Genomic DNA, 15,720 nt, shown 5'->3' with positions numbered 1-15,720 from the left:
CAAGGCAGCAGGCAGGGAAGAAGGAAGAGCAGAAACAGGGAGGGATCATACAAACGTATGAACTCCATTAATCTGCTGCTGAAACAAGAGCTGGAAAATGATCTGGAATGCCTATCTGTAGGTTGTAGAATGAGCCATTGCAGAAACAGGGAATGCATAATAGAAAGTGACTAAGAGAACAGAGTATGTCTCCCAAGCAGGTATTCTCTGAAGCTCACAACATTGTCAGGGTCAAAACAGGGTCACTGGGACTTTTTTGCTGCGTTACAAGTGGTTGTGTGACACTTAAGAATAATTGAAAAAGCCTATTTTCAGCACATAGAAGACAGCTTTCTACTATCTCAAAAGACCTTCACTTTAGTGAGAAATGTAAAATCCAAAACGGCAAACTCACTGTAGTTTCGCTGCACTACCAGTACCTTATACAATCAAGCGACTTGTAGAAGTTTGAAAGATATTTCTAGTCCTCTTCATTGCAGCATGTAAATTGCTTCTAATATTACTGTCACTTAAATGCACATTTTATAATGCGGAATAGTAGCACAGGAATCTTTTTAGGACCAATAAATGTACTTCCAACACGCTTCAGCTTTTACTGTTTGTATTAGACCAGGAAAAGATAACTGTGCAGCAGAATCTCACATTATACAAGTGTCCATCTGTATAAAATTGTAATACCAGAACAAGGCTGATGTTTGCATGAGATAAACTGAACAAACTGTCTCCAGCGGCAGGGTTAGTAGGGGAGGCTTATTGTCCCCAGCCCCCCCCCCATTCAATTGCCTCACCTGCTGGTCCACCTACTTAGCCCTTATGAGATTCTTCAGAGAACTCACAGCATCACCATTCCTGGCTTTGAGGAAGGAATTTGTGCCTCAGGGAAAGGCATCCTAGGTGAAGTGTCTCTACCTTTGCAGTTACCGTTAGAAAACTTTTTTTTTAAAAAAAGTTTAAATTTACTAAAGTAACTTTACTAGCTTTCAATTTTAAAAGAAAATTTCTAGCTGCCATAGAAAAGGATCAGAGACACGGGAACACTCACCCAGAATGCCTTGCTCCGAGAAAGGACCCCCTCTATAGAAGAAGGCAAAGAAGGCAGGGAGCTGGAGAAGCCACCCGTGCTCCTGTGTGTTAGCAGCAGCAAACCATTCAAAAAGTAAGCTGGAGGGGAGGAGGAGGAGCAAATTGCAGTGGCGGGAGTGGGGAGGTGGCAGCAGTGCATGCTACTGTACAGTGGTACCTTGGGTTACATATGCTTCAGGTTACAGATTCTGCTAACCCAGAAATAGTACCTCGGGTTAAGAACTTTGCTTTAGGATGAGAACAGAAATTGTGCTCCGGCGGCGGCGCGGCAGCAGGAGGCCCCATTAGCTAAAGTGGTGCTTCAGGTTAAGAACAGACCTCCAGAACAAATTAAGTATGTAACCAGAGGTACCACTGTATTTTAATATTTTGTTGGAAGCCGCTGAGAGTGACTGGAGAAGCTCAGCCAGATGGGCAGGGTATATATAATAAATTATTATTATTATTATTATTATTATTATTATTATTATGCTTCCACCTCACACGGCATGCCTTATATCACCCTAGACTTGGGATGCTTCGCATGGTTGGCAGCAGCTGCTTGAAGCTTCAGAAATGAGTCTGGTTGAGACATGGAACATGTACATGTTGTTTGGCCTCTTCCATTTCCTCATGATTTAGGCTTTCTGCTGCTTGTCCCATGAGGCTAATGCTCCCTTTCAGCTTTGCCTTGTGTGAGGGTGGACCTTATGCAACTCTCTGAATTCTTTTGAAACCTGGACCTGGGAGACCAGGGTTCAAATCGTTTCTCAGCCGTAAAGCTCACTTCAGTGACCTCTCTCAGTGTAATCTACCACACAAGGTTGCTATGCAGGTCAAATAGAGAGGGCCAGAGTGTGGCATCAGGAAGGGCTATAACTCAGTGAAAGAGCATCTGATTTGCATGCAGAGGGTCCCAGGTTCAATCCCTGGCGTCTCCAAGTAAGGTCATGAGCATCCCCAGGAAAGCTGCTGCCAGTCAGTGTAGGTGTCAGGATGCTGTCAGCAACTCCCGGCTGGTTGCCCAAGAAAATATAAAGACAAGGGAAGGTTTCTTGCTGTCCTTTTTTATTCAATATTTACAGAGAGAGGCTATAGAACCCAGCCTCTTGGATAATGGCGTTGTCCCGAGTGAATCTCCACACACACATCCTGCCTCTCCCACTTCCTCTTTCATCACTTCTGTGGGTGCTGACAAGTGCCCTCTGTCTTTGAGCTCCTTGCTCTCCTACTTTCAAGGCTCTCTGGGAGAGGAGTGGGTCTGGAATACTTTCTAAAGACACTGTGTCCATCAGCTGTTGCCCCGCTTCCTCCTCCTCTTCTCCCATTATTTCCCAACTATTCCCAACTGGAGTAAATTATACAGATGAAGAAAACTTCAAAGTAATAAAACTCCAAAGCAACTGAGCAAATATTTTTCATACCCGGGGTAACCAACATGGCTTCCTCCAGATGTTGCTGGACTCGAACTCGCATCAACCCCAGCCAGTATGACCACTGAAACACTAGACATCCTTGGGATGTCTTCAGAAGCAAGCTCTGTTGAGTTTGGTGGGACCAGACCCCCCCCCCAATTAAGCAGGTGTAATAATATAATAATATCTTTATTGTCATTGCCCCCTCTCAGGGACAACGAAATTACTTAGGGTTTCATCCTAGGGCTGTCATGAAAGCACAAGGTTAATTCATCTTGCTTATACTGTATTTGCTCTCATGGTGGGTTTCACTTTTAGTCTATGCCTTAGTACCATTCATTTGAAGGGGGAAACCCACTTAGGCCTCATGACACCCACCCGCCTATGGAGCAGCAGGAGGGATCCTCCTCTCTGTGCACTTTCCATAATGACTCTTGTTAAAAATTCAAACCGAATAAATTATTTCCCAAGAAACATATTAATTCGGTAGAATTGATTTGATCCATATTCCTGTTGTTGTTGTGTTTTTGCTTTATTTAATCATAGAAATCAGTCTTCCTTCCTTTTAACAAGGCATTTAATTAAGCTTTTAATTCATGATAAGAAGTTAAATAGCACTTGGGAATATTTCTTTAATGGTTTCCACTTCCCATCTAGATTACAAAAAAAAGAAGAAGAAGTGTGATAGAGAGACATCCAGGGCTGTCAGCCAAGGGTATTGTAGGTCATGCCAATATTAGCTGGCAGAAGGCCATTATCCAATTAACATTGCTTCATCGCTGCAAGTAATAACTCTCAGGAAAATGATTGAGTCATTCATGGTGTAGTGGTACTTTTACTTTAGAAATACCCAGCACTGTTTAGAATAGTGCCTGATTCATAGGGTTGCCTGCTCTTCTTTGCCAGTTAAAGCAAAGCTGCATTAGTCATATCTGAAGGTGAAAGCTGCGTGGAAGGAAAGCATGGATTTTATTTTATTTTCCTGCTTCTGACAAATCGAGATTTTAGCTAAAGGGAGTTTTAACCCAATACAAATGAAGTCTTGGAAATACTAAAGCAAGGTAACAAAACAATGACTCCTAAGGAAGCCATTTTCCATGGGGAAAATGCTGGGGTAGCAATCAGTGTTGTCTAGAACTCTTGTCAAATACTGATGTCATATAAGATAGCCAGAATTACAGGCAGTACAACATTATAAGAATGGTATGCTTTCCCCACTTCCTGCCCAGCCAGCCCATCATAACATATCCTTGTTTACTTTTCTAAATTGTGTTACCAATACAGAGTGTGTGCATTATATGCTATCTTTGTACTTAGCTCTCGTTTTAAGTATTTATCTGGGATCTGCTTTGAAACATAACACCTTTCAGTGACAGTCGCTGCCCTGCATTATCTCATTCGTTTTCTTATAGATCTGCATATATAATGCCTTGGGTTGCTGAATGTTTTACATGAAAGAAATGCCAGGCAGAAAGATGAACTCAGGCTTCTAGGCTGGCAGAAGCCAAGTGTGTTTAGAAAGCTCATTCATTCAGAGCCATGGGTGGGATGGAGTCAGGCATCCAGCGTTAACTGTGTTCCTTAAGTGGCAGCAGTGAGAAGCCCTTGCATCAGTTAGCCATCCACGGCAGCCGACTGGCCCGAGATGGGGGAGCGGCGTGTTGTGTATTAGCCAACAGAAGATGATTGGGCACAGGAGAAAAATCAAAGGCAGAATGCACAAGGTCAATTACTACTGGAGTGTTATATGAAAGATTATGACTTACTGTGTTTCATTCTTTGTTCTTTTAGAAAACCGAGAGTGTTCCGTTATGTGCATCTCTCTTCTCTCCTCTTTTTATGTATTGTGTATAATAATTTGACAGAGTGCTCATCAGATGTAGCACATCTGGTCTCCACAGTGATCTGAATTTGGAGAAAAAACAAAGAATAGTTAAAGTAGGAGTAGTAGCCATTTTTAATGGACAAATTCGCTGCCTGGCTTTCAGAGCGGGCAGGAATTCATCTTAGGTTAAAAATAATTATACAAAATCAGTACATATTTAAATATCTAGTGATTTAACAAAACAATAATCAGAGGGATAGAGATGGCAACTCTACTGGGAAAGACTTTCTAGCTGGGGGGGAGGACAAGGGGGTGGAGAGGTAGAATGAATGGGACATGATAAAGGTTCATACAATTATGTATGATGTGGAGAAATTCATTCATTCATTCATTCATTCATTCATTCATTGCTACATTTTTATCCCGCCATTTCCCCAAAGGGCTCAAGGTGCCATACATACTCTCCCTCAGCAACTATCAACTGAAGCTCTTCATACGCTTTATTTCTTCCACTGTTTTGTCAGATTCCAAACTGGCCTGCATTCCAGCCTTCACTCCTCTCCCATCTTTCCTTCTGGAGAGAGGTTGTTTGCACCCATCAGTTTTCAGGCTAAAGTGATAAAGCTAAGCTCTGTGAACATTTATATTGCATTATGCTCAGATCACTAATAAGCATTATCATCATTCTACACCCAGAGCACTTTGCAAGTGGTTCTCTGGCCTCTGCGGATTGATGGGGGGGGGGGATTACACCTGTAGTCAGATGCATGCATGCTAGTTGTTTGAACGTTTGCAGTCTATGTTCTAAGTGTATTTTGACAATCACAGCATCATGAGTCTGTGTCGAGAGAGACAATTCATTCTCTTCCCTGAATTACATAGATTTAACTACTGCCCTGAAAATCCTGTTACAACTTCTTGGCTGGCTATTTCAGAGCATTCCAGGATTGCAATTCCACAGTTCATCTGTGATTTTCTTTTTCTTCTTTTTTGCCAAGAAATGGAATTTCAAATGTTTCTGAAAAGGGTAATCGTGTCGGCAGATACGAAGTGAGGCTCTGTTGTGTGTATTAGTGAATTGGATATTATTGGAAGTGGCCATTAAAAAAAAAAGCTTTCAGAAACTACATGAAGGCACCCTGTGATACTTTATTCAGAAGGCACAATAGTTCTGCTTTCTAGCATACAGCACAACATCCACCTTTTTTGAGGTGGAAGAGATAAAGAGAGCATTGCAAGCCTTGAAAGCCATTCCTTTCCCTCCCTCTGGTGGTGGTTCCTGATTCTAGGTTGTTGTTGTTACGATATGAAAGCAACACAGCTGCAAATGAATATATAAATGAATATATAAATGCACTATTTGAATACAGATTATGTAGACATGAAACTACAGGGTTAAACCCCCTCCCTGATATTCTGTGTGAAATATAAATTGAAAGCCAAACAGTATGTTAATAAGGCTTGGTTTATGGGACTGTATTAGCCTTGGTTGCCCTGGGAGAAAGATGGATGGGAGTGTGATCTTGCTGCTTTTGCTCAATCTCTCAGCAGCTTTTGATACCATCAACCATGGTATCTTACTGAACCGGCTTGGTAGAATAGAATGGGAGGCAGTGTGTTGCAGTGGCTCCACTCCTACCTACAGAGTTGTTTAGAGGGTGGCTTTGGGTGATTACACCTTGCCCCCCTGGCAGCTATGATGTGGAGTGCTCAAGGTACTGCCTTATCTCCAATGCTATTTAACATCTATATGAAAGCATTGGGAGTGGTCATTAGCATCAGTAAGTGGATGACACTCAGCTCTTTTCCTCTGTTACATTTGTCAGGTGTGGCTGTGCAAAACCTAGACCTAGACATAATGGTGGGCTTGATAAGAGCAAATAAGCTGGATGCTGAAGCTTTGTGTGTAAGCAAATTCCCAAGTCTGGGGATCAGGCAATTTGCCTGCTCTAGGCAATGTTGCACTCACCCAGAAGGAACAGGTATGTAGCCTAGGGGTACTCCTTGAGCCAGCAATGCCTGAAGATCTGGTGAGATCCTCCTGCTTATACCTCGGTCGCTTCTGGTACAGAGCCTAGGGGGGAAGCCTAATCTGTAGTTGCACCCATCCCTAAGCCACTTCCCCTATGAAAGAAGGTGCTTACTAAAAACTTACCATTTTCCAGATGAGTCTGGGGGACATTTCTTCATAGGGTGATTTTTATTTTATTTTTTAGTGAAAGGTGGTATGTTAGTCCAAAGGGCCTTTCTGTGGAAGTAAAGCCACATAGGGAGGATCAAAGAACTGGTGCTTAATTTTTTACCTACAAATTTATCCCATCCTCTCTTCTCTATCCCCCAAGTGATTCTCTCTCTCTCTCTCTCTCTCTCTCTCTCTCTCTCTCACACACACACACACACACACACACACACACTTTAAATTGTGTGCATTTGAAATGCTGGGTGTACAATTTCAAATAGACATTAAGTGCACAAGGAAAGGGTTAAGCACTACTCTCTGTCTACGCCCCCCCCATGCTGATTTTCTTGCACACAAAAAGAGAATATGGTTGCATTGTACCATTTCCACAAGATGTGAATTTAGCCAGTAGTGCGTAGATTTTAAAATAGCTACTTCCAAAGCAGCAGGATGAACCAACTTTGCTAAATTACTATAAATTTATTACTTTTAGATTAGAATCATGGCGAGCCATCTTTTCACAGTGTTGTTATTAATTCTAGTTCATACTCCTGCCAATTAGTGGCCACAAGTCCCGTGGTCAAGGAAGTAGATGCATACCGTCACTTCCACCATGCACTTCCCATAACATGTAATGTGTAATACTAGGCCAGGCTCCCTCAACCTTGGCACTCCAGATGTTTTTTTGGCCTACAACTCCCATGAGCACTAGCTAGCAGGACCAGTGGTCAGGGATGATGGGAATTGTAGTCTCAAAACATCTAGAGGGCCATGGTTGAGGAAGCCTGTACTAGGCCATACAACAGGGCTCAATATATTTGGGAAGGGGGGGAGAGGAAATCCTGCAAATAGAGCTTCCATGCAGAGCACATATGTCACACCACCTGCATGGGAATTGGTAAGCATGTGTGGTAAGCAAGTGGATTTCATCTGAAAATTGGGCCAGATTCAAAAGTTTTGTTAAGGCAGTGGCAGATGATGATGATTTTATTTCTACCTCACCCAGTCACTTTTTGTGTGATACATGTGAAAAGTTTATGCTGAAATCCCCCTCTTAACTAGGGGTCTGCCCCATTGAGCACAGGAAGCTGACTTCTGAATAAGCCCGTACAGGATTGTGATATTAAGCATTCTAAGAGCAACATGGAATCCCCGCCACCAAGCAGATGTAGTTTTCAGGGGTGTTCACACTAGAGAAAGAATGTGTGAATTAGAGCTAAAATTGCTGAAACCAAATTTTGCCTAATGCACACCTATTGGCAAAGCACTTTCCCTTAAAAGAATGCATTTTTGTATGTTATGTTTACTGATACAGTGGTACCTCTAGTTACAAGCTTAATGCGTTCGGGAGGTCCGTTCTTAACTTGAAACTGTTCTTAGCTAGAAGCATGCTTTCGCTAATGGGGCCTCTTGCTGCCGCTGCACCGCAAGCACACGATTTCCGTTCTCATCCTGGGGCAGAGTTCTCAACTTGAGGTAACTCTTCCAGGTTAGCAGTTTGTAACCTGAGGTGTTTGTAACTCGAGGTACCATTGTATATGCAATTTTATGGACCCTTAAAACCCACTGCAGTCATATCTCATGTTATGTCCGCTTCAGGTTGCATGTTTTCATCTTGTGTCCCACAGCAACCCGGAAGTACCGGAATGGGTTACTTCCGGGTTTCGCCGCATACGCAGAAGCGCCAAATCGCACTGCACCCATGTGCAGACACGGCTCTTTGAGTTGCGGGCTTTTCACGTTACAGACTGGCCTCTGGAACAGAAGCCGTCTGTAACACAAGGTACCACTGTATATGCATTTTGGTAAACATTGCTTGCCTGGAGAACTGCATCGCAAAATTCAGAGAAGTGGAAATTTTAAAGAATGGGTAGGTTCACCAGTTCTTGTACTGTTTTGGAAAATGCAGAATTTGTAGGCTGTGAACCGAATCTAATTTCTCCACCATCACATAAGCCTTCCCCATTCCAGAGTATTTTCTTTTTCAATTACACACTTTATTGTGGATATCTGTATTTTGTTCATTGCGCTCGGCTTCTACATTTTTAATATTTTTTTTATATTGAAAGAAAAACATAGCAATGCAGCTGCTGAAGTAAGTTGTAGAAAGCAAACACATTTTCTCCTCCCTTCTCCTTTGTATATCATGTCAGAATCTGATTTGACCAGCAGTTCCCTAGTCTTCATTTTTTTTGCTTTTAATGGTGGAGACTGTGGAGTCAAAGCCAGTATCTCATTGTTATGCATGAATAGGAAGTATTCCTGTACTTATTTGCATTCATTAGCTGTAGGTAGTTCCTCTGTAGGGGTCCCTAGTCTTGTTTTTACAGTGCTTTTGGCGGTGTTTCTGAGGCACGTGAATTTTTATGATCTGTTGCATGTTCGTGCAATTTCCTGCCCTGTAATGGTATCGGTTTTCCGGGCGCAGAGGAATAGAAACGAAAACCCAGGAGCCCGCATTAGCATAAAATGTCCCAGTTCTGTCAGTTTGATTAATTTGTCTCTTTGTCTCCACTCTATATGATAAGTGCTATTAATGGCTGCAACACTTCATATGTCAAAGTCTTTCTTCCTAATGACTTGAAAATGTGGTTTATTTCCCCCCTTTTGTATTATTTTCCTCATTTAGCATTCCACTCAAGTGTAGATTTATGCTGCGCTCTTTCATTATCTTACTGGTTGCAGCACTCGAGTGATTACATATGGTGTTGGGGTATGCGTAAAGATGTGATCCCAGGGGTAGCAGCTGCTGATGCAAGCTGAAAATAGATCCTGCGTATGCTCAGCACTTTTCCCAGAGGTCTTTTATTTATTAGTAACAGTCTTCGTGCAGGGCAGCTTGGATCCTCATTTAGCAGGATGACTCTTTGCCTTTCAGAGAAAGGCAGTGACTTTGCTCTATTTACCGACTGCTGTGTAATTTTATTTGTTTGTTTATTTATTTGCTGCTACGTACTTGCTTTGTATATCCGTGTGGTGATATCACCTAAGCACAAATTGTAATACAACCCTGATTTAAAATGAAGTCAAGATATGACAGCTCCATTTGAAGTAATGGAACCAGGCAGATCTAAGGTTTAAATTAAATAATCCTATTTGTAAGACAGCGCTTGTACATGGCGCACTGATTTAAACCAAACTCTGGGCTTTCTCCAGTGATTTCTTATACTCGGTATTGTTTCTCTATTCTGTTTTTCCATAGGGGATTTTTTTCCTGTTATAAATTCATTCAAGAAGATTTCATCTGCCTTATGTACTGTTAAAAGAACTAGCCTGATCCTCATTTTTCATCATTTCCTACATGCAAAAAATATATGCCTTGTCTCAAGCATAACTCCTATACAGTCTTTCTGAAATGTGTCGTACATTTTTTAATCTTTTTTTTTTAGACTGACTCTCTCAAAACCTGTAAAATGCCTACACATTTTGTTTCATAGGACAAAATAAGCAGAGCTTTGTGTTGAGGTGGGGATTTAAACCAGGGAAGCCTTGTCAGGAATAAAGGGTTAAATATCTCCTCCCCAGCACCGCACCCCTGGCCCTATTTCTCCCCCACATCTGCCAGCCCCATGATTCTTTTAAGCATAAAAAAAGCAAACGACAGGACCTTCCACCATCTCATCAAGCTGCATCCTTCATTTGAAAGATTTGTATTTTCATATGCATACCATAGTATTTATATGTAGGAAACTTTCTATTTTGGAAGCTTTCAGAAGCATGTGAAAATGTAGCATTCTTGGCTGGGAGAAGAAAAATGGAATTCAGTTGTATAGGCCAAAGCTGGACTAGGATGAACATGCTTCTTCACACCCATCCCTGAGATTTCTAGACAGCAGAATCAAAGCTTCCAGGATGTTCACAGCTTTATTAAAATAAAAAGTCAGCAGGGAAATAGTGGCAACGTCATCTGTTTCCGCTTCCCTTTCTTTTTTAATACATAAAGCATTTATGAATAAATGTAAATAATAATTAGTAAGAGAGAGAGAGAGAGAGAGAGAGAGAGAGAGAGAGAGACTGACTTCTTTTCAGATGGAAATTGAGATGAAACCAACTTCCAGGCTCTATTAAGTTCATTGTGCAACTATGAATCTTACAAGAAGCTGTCTTTCGTCCGATAGTACTGCCCAGGTGTGACCAGTTCTACCAATCAGCATTGCCCCTGGAAGTGCTCCGATTGAAAAAATATTGCTTTATAGGATCACCCCACCCCCTCACTGTTTATTCTCATCAACACTGATTAGTTATCACCTCCTGCTGGGAAGCTATAACTTGGAGAGGCAGATATTCTGGAAGATAGCAAGTATTAATTCAAATATTTAGGAAGCACACACATACGGCAGGAGAAAACCACGGGGAAAACTTTTTATTTTTAATAATTGAGTTCCACTTCCTTTGTAATAACACCTTTTAATATAATAGGAGTGGGGTAGGTTATAATAGTGAAACCAGAGGCAGAAAGGGAGGGGGTTGAAGGAAATAGTTCCCATTCTACAAAATGCTTCCTGCTTCCTTTGTCCACATGTCTCCCATAAACATTTAAACTTCCCCAGTCAAGGGGAAGGGCTATTTCTCAGTGGTAGCGCAGTTGAATCCCTGGGTATCTCCAGGTGGATTTCCTTTCTAAAACCCTTGAGAGCTGCTGCCAGTCAGTGTAAACAGTGCTGAGCTAGTTGGACCATTGGCTTGACTTGGTCCTTTATTTCTAGAATTGCATTACATTATATACGAAATTGCATTACATTATATACGAAAGCATATATATATATATATATATATATGCAGGTTTTGGTGTCCTCGGGTGTCTTCCCGTGTAAAAGTTGGGGTGTCTAGGCGACGTTTCGACGAGGTCTCACTCGTCATCTTCAGGCTGGTGCTTTCGGCTTCTTGTTACTGGAACAGAGCGGGATCTCAATGTTTGAGTTCCTATAAATACTGTAGAGGGGGTGTGGTGTCTAGCCTCCAATGTTCTGGGCAGAGAGGAAGTTCCCAGGCTAGTGTGCCTTTTCTTCTTTTGTTCCTTAATTACTTGAGAGATACCTTGAGTGATTTCAATCAAGTACAAATAAAGAAATAACAAAACAATTGCATGAAAATTAAACATACGAAAACAAAATGTGGGGCATTTTATTCACAATCCCAGAAAAACCCCATTGCTGTTGGCGTTAAGGGGTAGTAACGTGATAAAATCACCAGCATATAGTGCCACCTATGCCTTTGGTTATGGCATGTGTTCCCAGGATTAATAGTGTATTATATGTCTTACTAATAACAGTAAAGGAAAGTAAGTTGGGAGGAAGTTGGGGGAACACACGTGTACATTCTGATTCAAGACTCATACTGGTGATACATGAGTTACTAGTATTACTGTGGTTTGTAGTATAATCTGTCATCAGAATAATTAATGATTAGTATTATTATTAGTATTCATGTTGGTAGTATTAATATTATCTTCCCCCACCCAAAGGGTAATGGGACATACCTAAATTATATGGCTAGATAATGCCTTGCAGAGCATTCCATCTCCAATAACAATATATTTGCCATGTGTTTCAGCTTTCTAACCTTAGTGAGATCCCTCTGAAGGAAATAAAAGGGAGTGGGGCATCTGAACTAAAATATACTATCTATAGTAAACACTTCAAGAGCCTCTACTGGTGACATTCTCTACCGCTTTTCATGAGCGGGGGGGGAGGGGGGAATTGGAAACCATGGCGTTGGAGTTGACCCGAAGTGTGCCTTTGAAACAATGAGCTCTTCACTGAAAGAGAACACTTCAGAACAAGCCACATTTGACCTACTTATGCTGCCAAAGAGGGATGCTGTTAGAAAGCAAAGGGAAAACTGAAAGGCAAATGGAATGCGGAAGAATTTATGGTTTCCACTGCAGGAAATGCAGCACTTTAGCAAGGAGCCTTTGTAAGAGGGATGGTTCGTGCTCTTGTCTGTCAGGGCGAGAGTGTGCTGTGGTGCCCTTCTGTTTTATTCTTCAGGTTGCATTCTCGCCATCCTGAACTTGTGCAGGCAAGCTTCAAAGAAGGGTGATTTGCCGCCCCCACCCCCCAGTGATTTGCTGTTTAAGAGTTAGACATGAATGTGCAATGCTGTGAAAGTGATTTCTTGAGTTGAATGCAACAAAAGGAAGTTGAGGGGAGTCATGAACAAACAATAGAGCAGATGGCAGAAGAACCATGAAGTAGATAAATGTGAAGTTGGATTTGCATTCATTTTGTAATATTTTATAGTATACTGGGCAGAAAAGAGATTTGCTCCTTCATAGCTTTTTGTTGTTTTCTCCTTTGCCGCTTGCTGCAATGTCTTTTGGTCTTCTAGAATCTGTCTGGTTCCAATTCATTAAATTTTTTCTCAAGCAATCTGTGCATATGGACCTCAACCTATGTCCTTCATATGAGCAAAATGCTAACTCCCCCCACCCACCCACATCAAGTTTCTGTTCCTCAAAGTAACCAGGCTTGCACCTATTAACTCATATTGGCCCATTTTAATCTAAGCCTCCATTATCTGTTTTCTCATTTTAGAAAAGGTATATCTTCTATTCTTTCTTTAAAAAAACATAAACATTTGCCATATCAGTAGTGGTTAAATAGATAGCTTAATTTAATTTCCTTTTTTCCACTTGAATCCATAGGCACAACCACATCCAAACTATATTCCAGTGCAATTCATCTATAAAGAAACAAATGGCTGAATTTGAGTTTAATAGACTTGCTGATTCGGAAACCAAATTTGGTGATCAGAGAAACCCTATGTTTTTCTGCTGCTGTCAGTATTCAAAAAAAGTCCACCAGCTCAAGCCTTCAATGGGCTTTGTGCAAATAAAGAATGTCAAGAGTGTCACATAATTAATGCTACAGAGAGCTGATTAAAATTATCCTTAATTAAATTAACTAAGTTTTGTGGTGCTTAGAAGAGTGATCTTAAGCACTTAAAAAAGAAGACATGACTCCACTCTTGAGGTTTGTGTGGATTTGCATGGATTTGCAGATTTTGTATGCTACTATAGTTGTAACAGCATAGAATGGTTGTTTTGTAAGGTGTTGATCATTCGTTCTTGTTTCCTTCTCTGCTGTCTATGGTAGAAAGAAACGGGCGCATGTGGGGGGGGGGGAATAACACTTTACTTTGACATCAGTAGCAAGATGACAAATTATGCTCATAAAAACAAAAACCTATTTTTCTTGAAGCTGTCTAGGAGAAAGAGAGGCTACCTATCACTTCAGAGGCAGGAGCCAGCAATCTGCCAAAGATGTAGAAGCATGTGGGGGTGTAATAGCCAGCAAGGCTTCAGTTGTCATCGAAGGAGAAAGAAAGAGCTCCCAGTGAGGCAAATGTTTTTTGTACTCTGTGCTAAATTTTGGTTAGTGCTGAACTGCTGAATGTGAATTCTCCTTCCCTCTCCCAACATTTTTTTCCTCTTCAAGTTTGTAGGTGTATCACCCCTCCCCCCCCCCACTGGACTTGTATTCATTTTCTACTGAGAATAGCTTCCCAATTTTATCACCTTCTTGCCATGTCAAGATTGGTTTCATAGTCCTCTTCCTTGTATTTTGAAGTAAAGGAGATGCATGCAATAAGGAAAGGAATTATAAAGCCACTAAATTTGCCAAATGAGGACCTCGTCTTAGTTAAGAGGCACTAAACCATGATATTAATTTTCTAATTACTAAATATAAGATGATTCAGCATGCATAAGGCTATGTTTTTCATCATACGGAAGTAAATGAATGAACCATCCGAATATCATTTTGCTGTTCATTATTTTATTCAGACAGCGTTAATTGCAGTTATTTTCTTTGAGTGTCTCTAAAAGTTTATTTATGCTGTTAATAAGCTTGAGCAGCTGTAGTGGTACTGACTGCCAGAACTGTAGATTTTTTTTCTTTCTTTTTTTGATACACTCTAGTGTAGCAATAAAGTAGTTGGAATATAAATTCAAAGTGAGCATGATCCTGTCTTAACAGATGGAACCGGAGCTTGCTCACACATGCACTCCATATTCTTTTCCTCTCACATATGCATACACACTTCTCTGGCAAAATGGTTTTATCATTCTCAGTTGAAACCCCGCAAACAATAGCATAGGAAGAAAGACTTCTGTCCGATGGCATTAATCTAAAACTATAATGATGTGGGGAAGTGAGAGCCTGGCGTGCTCTGGTCCATGGGGTCACGAAGAGTCGGACATGACTAAACAACAACATAATGGTCTGGATTGTATTGCATTTGCTATTATCTCCTAGGTATTACAAAAGCGGAGAACTGTAATGGATGAAATAGCTGTCTAGTGCTGGTCAAAGGGAAGACCTACCACCTTCTGGTCCTTTCTGTTCAATAACTCAGTCTAGACCTTTTTGTTCCTACTGCCCACTAATGCATCTTTCTTAATGGTAAAATTTCCTTACTGCCCACCAGTGCTTGATGGAAGGAGGATTCAGTTTGTGCTGTAGAACCCCCTACTGCCCACCTAGAATCCTGAGACGCCCACCAGGGACCAGGTTGACAACCCCTGGTCTAGACAATTGGAAACATAGATGACAGCAAGGAGAGGGTGTGTGCATAGTGCCTATAGACAACACAAAGTAGTGAATGCTACAAGGGAAGGCCAAAATTAATTGGTTCCTGACTCTTGGAGATGGAGATGCTTTCTCAGCTCCCCCAAATTAATTCACAAGATAGGATTTCCCAGGGTCTGATTTTACGCCATGTCAGTTAGTGACTTGAACCCTCTGCTTTTCCTTACTGAGTGGAAGCAGCTGAGTGGAAGTGCCCCCTTTACTCATGATAAGTCCCTTCCATCAGTAGAAATGATGCAAATGCAGTGAAAACTTCAGATCTTGGGCCACTGGTCTTAAGCACATTTAACTAGGGAGGGGGCAGTAGGTGGGCCATGTAGGTGTCATGCAGGGTCTGACCTGACCTGGATGTCTCTTCCAACACCAAACATCCAGGCAGCCTAGAGCGTCAGAAGACACTTGAGAGCTTGTGAAGTCTCCTGTCTCCAACCCTGATGAGGGAGATCTTGGGCTTCTTGAGGAGTTCTCAGCAGTCTTGTATCCAGAGCTCCAGTTCATCTCTGGCAAAATAACCTCCTTTCCAAGTCAGAGGGGGAGGCAGGTGGAATCTCCTCTCAGCCTCAGATGGTGGATGCCAGAAATTTCAGGCTCAGGTAGCTACCTTGCAAAGGAGTGTGCACCAGAGAATGCAGAGCTACCTAGGAATAA

General features: G+C 41.6%; 1 protein-coding gene across 7 annotated transcripts in view; it reads left to right on the top strand.

Annotated features, from left to right (window-relative positions):
* The window catches only part of BACH2 (BTB domain and CNC homolog 2), a 236,990-nt gene that overhangs the window by 192,008 nt on the left and 29,262 nt on the right, over nt 1-15,720 (top strand). The gene's annotated exons all lie outside the window — the stretch shown is intronic.

The sequence above is a fragment of the Podarcis gaigeae genome (genome assembly GCF_964106915.1).
Source record: "Podarcis gaigeae genome assembly, chromosome: 3".
Classification (NCBI taxonomy): Eukaryota; Metazoa; Chordata; class Lepidosauria; order Squamata; family Lacertidae; genus Podarcis; species Podarcis gaigeae.
The sequence above is the reverse complement of the archived record's forward strand: the minus strand, read 5'-3'. Positions and strand labels throughout refer to the sequence as shown.